Source organism: Choloepus didactylus, chromosome 2, assembly GCF_015220235.1.
Source record: "Choloepus didactylus isolate mChoDid1 chromosome 2, mChoDid1.pri, whole genome shotgun sequence".
In the NCBI taxonomy this organism is placed as follows: domain Eukaryota; kingdom Metazoa; phylum Chordata; class Mammalia; order Pilosa; family Megalonychidae; genus Choloepus; species Choloepus didactylus.
The window spans coordinates 159,391,965-159,397,780 of NC_051308.1; positions in this window are offsets into that span (position 1 = coordinate 159,391,965).

A 5,816-nucleotide genomic window follows, 5' to 3' on the forward strand; every position below is an offset into this window, starting at 1 on the left:
CTGATGTAAGGAAAATGTTCAGAGATAGATTGTGGTGATGAACGCATAACTATGTTATCATACTGTGGACAGTGGATTGTATACCATGGATGATTGTATGGTGTGTGAATGTATTTCAATAAAACTGAATTTAATTAAAAAAAAAAGATTTAGAACAAAATTTGACAGAACTGAGAAGAGAAACAGATAAATCCACAGAAAGATACTTTAAGCACCTCTCCATAACTAAGAGAAAAAGCAGGAAAAAAAAAACAACACAAACCACATAATAAATACATGACTTACTTTATGTGTCAGTGTTTGTGTGTGTACACAGAGAGAGGGGGTAGGGAGGGAGGTGAGGAGGTAGAGAAGCGTGGAGAAAACACTGTAGGCAACAAGGGTAGAGTTTACATTTTTTATTCTCTTCAAAAGTCCCTGGAACATTGACCACAAGTGACCATGTGGTGGGCCATAAAGCAAGTCTCAATAATTTCAAAGGCCTGAAATCATTAAAGTATGTTCTCTGACCACAGTAAAATTAAGCTAGAAATCCCCAAATACTTGAAAATTAAGCAATGTAGCCATCAAAGAAGAAATCAAGATGGAAATTTAAAAACCTATTAAGAAATATTTAGCAAATCAAACCCAGCATTATATAAAAAGGATAATATATCACAACCAGGCTGGGTTTATTCCAGGTAAGGAATTTGGTTTAACATTCAAAATGCAATAGATGCAGAAATAGCACATGATAAAATTAAGTACCCATTCACAATGGAAAAATATTAGCAACCCAGGAAAGACGGGACCTTCCTTAATCAGATAAAGGGTATATTAAAATTTTTTTTACCTATTGGCAAAATATTTCTTAAAAGCTTTCTCAATGATACCAGGGATACAACAAGGGTGCCCATTATCGTTATATCTGTTTACCATTGCAATGAAGATCCTAGGCAGTACAATAAGACAAGAAAGAAAAAAGTGTAAGGCTAGAAAGGAAGAAACAACACTGTCATAATTAGGAGACAGTATGGTTTGATTGTATATGTAGAAAATCTCTTAAAAAGCCTACAGATAATTACAATCTGTGAATAAAATGAGCAAGGTCATTGGGCAGAAGGTCAGCATACAAATTGAATTCTATTTTTACATACTCACAATTAAATATTAGAAAATAAAACTTTTTACAATGACAGCATTTATAATAGCATCAAAAAGTATCTAAACTTAGGAATAAATCTAATTTTTAAATGTATAGCACATTACAAAACATTACTAAGAGAAGTGATGGACCTAAATAAATGGAGGATATACCATGATCATGTACTTAAAAACTTAACATTGTAAAGGTAAAAATTCCCCCCAAACTGACCTATAGAGTCAATGCAATCTCAATTAAGATCTCTACAAGATCTAGGTGTGTACAGATGTATATGGAAATTTACAAGGTGTGTATGTATTTGTGTGTATATAATCATCAAGTAATACATATCCATTAAGACATGCCCAAATTCACCAAGAAACACATAGTTAGAAGAGTATTCAAAGCATTATTCCTAAGAGCCCAAATTTAGAAACCAACCTATTTCCCATCAATAGTAGAACAGATAAACACATTTTGCTATACTCAAACAATGGTATGTGGTATATCTGAAAATTAACGAACTACTGCTACTCACAAAAACATGGATAAATCTCACAAATATGTTCAGAGATAGAAGCAAGATACAAAGGAATACCTGATGTAGGGTTCAAGTTATATTAAGCTCAAAATGAGACAAAACTAGTTATGGCAGTCAGAATCAGTTACCCTTTAAGTCTAGTAATGATAGAGTAGAGGCAGGAGGAAAGCTTCTGAAGTATAAATAATATTCTACTTCTTCATATGGGTGATATTTTACACGGGTGTTCATTTATCAAATCTACCAGCTTTTGCATTAGGATTTAAATACTTTTCTGTATGTATGCTATACTTCAATTTAATTTATTCAGAAATATTAACATACTCTTACAATTTTACTTCACAAAACACTAGAAAGTAGTCCCCAACATGAAAAATTTCCTCCTGCCCACTCTACCTCCACAGTGTTCCCCACTGCCATTGCCATGGAAATCATCTGGAAAGAAAATTTGGAGATTTTTGAGTCACCGATGAGTTGAGCGCAATAAAGATTAGCGATAAGAGGAAGTCATTAAAATGTTTGCTTCCCATGGTATACCTGTGTGAGTAAAAGGACAAAGTCAAATCCAATCATAAGGAAAATTAAGAGGTTATTAGGTAAAAGAAAAGGACAGGTTCCTTTTTATTAAACTGGACTGTACATGTAACCCAGTTTGACCTTTTGTATGTTGTGACATACTGTAGTATTTATAGACAGGTCACAATTTTCAGACAAGTTGTATTCTAAAGCCTGAAATACATTAAATACAGATTATGTTTTCTGCATCTTGACTATAAATAACTATAATAAATAAAGGAGAAAAGAAAATAGAAAAATTTTTCCCTTTTTTTTTTCTGGCCTCACATTTTACCTAAGCCACATTTAAATTACCTACCTGGCCACCAAAGGCAACTGAATTTGCCATACCTATTGTAAATCACAGGCGAGTAAGTGTGAGAAGAAAAAGAGAAGAGAAAATATAGTCAAATAGAAAACCTCAAAGTTAAAGAAAAAGGTGCACTTTTTTTTTTTTTTAATGAAAAGCCAGGTTGAATATAAAAAACAATACACAATAGCATTAGGTTTCTGGGAAAGCAGGAAGGAACAGAATCCAAAAACAGGTTGAAGGATTGGCTTTGTAGAGAAGGATGGACTATGCAGTGGTTTTTAAAACATGTCCAAAATTTTTTGACACTCTTCCTATTAAAGTGTGGACTCTAATTCATCTTTCTTTGAATATGGACTCATTAAGGGACTCACTTCTAATGAACAGAATGCAGCAGATGCGATACTGATTAACTTCTAAGGCTAGGTCATAAAAGGTAAGACAGCTTCTACCTGGCTCTCTCCCTCTATGGCCGCTTACCCTTGAAACTCTGCCACCATCTTACGAGGAAGCCTAGGCCAAATGGAAAGGCCATGTTCTGGCTGACAGCCCAGCTCCGGTTCCAACCACCTACAGTCAGCATCAAGTCTTTAACAGATTCTAGCACTCAGCTCTTAAGCTGAGCTAGCTGATGCCAGCTAAAGTAGAGGTTAAGATGTCCTTGCTGAGCTCTGCCCCAATTGTATTTTCATGAGCAAAATAAATGTTGTCATTATTTTCAGCCAATAAATGTTGGAGTTGTTTGTGATGTGACAACACATAACTGGAACAGCAACTCCTCTATTACAATAGGAAAAGGATCATTTGAGTTAAAATACAGGAGACGTGGATATATGATAGAACTTGAAGGGGGTCCTGTCTGATAGCTTTTATTTTCTTTGTGAACTATGAGGAAAGATCACCTGCTTAGAATGAGAGAGGTAATGGGGGAAATCATAGGTATAGAGAAGAATGAGATACAAATTGTGAAGACGATGAGACACAGGTAAAACTGTCATGTTACAGCCCATTTGAGGTTGATTGTGAATTTATAGTGCCCTTTGGTGTGACTTTCTCCAACAATGCTTTTCCATCTTGGCTGAAGGAACTGAGAAAGCAGATATTGGGGTTTATCAGAGTTAGAGCATTATCAGGAAGAGGTGATAAAAAAGAAGTGCAAAGGATTTGGGAGCCCATGTAACCTAAACTGATTAAGGAAAATGAAGAACTGAGAGAGCTGATGAATGAATAGATCAGAGGTTCTGATGAAGAATGACCATAGTAAAACTAGTTAAAAAGAAAACCAAAAGGAGAGAACATTGTGATCAGAGAATGGCATGCCTACATTGGTGAGTCTTCAGAAAGTATGAATATGGTAAGGTTCTTGGTGAGACTAGATATCCGAAATGAAGAGAAGAGAAGAGGACAAGGGATAACATGGGCGAGGAACTAAAATATAATGGTGAAGGATGGGTCATACACAGAATTTGAAGCCAAGCTGGATGAAAGATTGTGAGCCAGGTGCCAAAAGTTCTTTTTTTTTTTTAATTTTTTTTTCTCAATTCAGTTTTATTTAGATATATTCACATACTCTACAGTCATCCACAGTGTACAATCAATTGTTCACAGTACCATGATATAGTTGTGCATTCATCACCAAAATCAATGTTTGAACATTTTCATTACTCCAAAAAATAAAAATTAAAATACAAGTAAAGAAGAACCCCCAAAACACCCTATCCCTCCTATTATTCATTTAATTTTTAAATGCCAAAGTTTTTGATGAATGAGGAGAAGTGAGAAGAGATTGATAAATGACAGCAAAAAGGATGGGGAACACAGTGGTACTGCTGAATGGCACAGGCCTCATATGAGTGGGGATTTTTCAAGAGGATGGGCACTTAAGAATTTTTCCTAATCCACTGTGCTCCTGAAGCCTAAATCCAAACTCATCCTACCAATTAACACTGATATTTTTAATACATAAATGTTGAATAACCCATTATGTGATAAGAAGAAAGGGAAAGATGTATCCCTTTATCAAATAAAAAAGCTATTACTGCCAAATAGCCATTACATTACAAAGTACATGCCAACCAGTAAGAGGTACGTCTATAAATGGCTCAAATTTTTGAACCATTTAACTATCCACAATTTTAGTTACCACTATGAGCCAGGAACTGTGCCAAATTCTGGGGATTAAAACAGTAAACAAGACAGATATTGCCCCTGCCCTCACATATCACACTGTGTAGTGGGGAAACAGCTGAGAAGGCACTTTACTATAAGTGCTATAATTACAGATGTAAAAATTCCCAAAATGGACTCAAAGCAGTGTCTATTTCAGTCAGTTCCCTTCTGTTTCCCAAGATGATCTCAGATATTCTGTACTACTCCTAAATAAACTCCTGTGTTGCATTTTCACCCCACTGGCAATCCAGACACCTCTGTATGAATGTACATTTTTTCATAAATACCTGTATGTATTTGTCTCCCCAGTTTAAGAAACAAGTCTTATTTCTATTTGTTCTACAGGGCAAGCACAGTGCTTAATACAAAGTAAACAATCAATAAATTCTGATTGAGAAGGACTGAAGGACTGAATTAATGACAAAAAAATGAATGTTCTGTCTCTGTGTCATTCTATGGGTTGAACTACGGCTTATTTGGTGACCTCAAGACTCCAACCTAAAATGAGACTCATCTGCTGTTCCATTTTAACCTTTCACGGCTCCCACTCAACCAGGAACTGGGCAGGGATTGGAGGAGCAAAATTATCAGCTTCATCAAGGATTAGCTTGTTGATTGGTCCGTACAAAAGAAGCTAAGTAACATGTACAACAGTTTTCTCTCAACTTTGTGGCTCACATACCAAAATAGGTTGCTGATGCCACTTGGTCATCTACTTAAGAAGACTATGGTATAGATGTGGAATACTCCTTTTACTAAGTAGGGCCCTAAAATAATATCTCAAGACAATAACTTCAATTTTTTTAAAATGTTGACCCATTTATTTATTTACTTAGCCACATCATCAACATGGACTATGTGTGAATTGTGTCAGTGAATTGGCTACATCTTCTATCTCCCTCAGAAAAAGAACAAAGCACTATTGAGTGACTATGTCATCCCATGGGGAACTTCAATCTTTGGTCACAGAGTTAAGAGAGCCTGAGAATCTTTAATTTTTGAGGCTAAAGTCCAGATGGAGAAGACAGATTTGCCAAGGACTTAAAGGTTTATAGTCAACAGTTGCCTAAGAAGAAAACAAGTTTCAGAAGTCACTGAAAAGTTCATTAGATGACTAT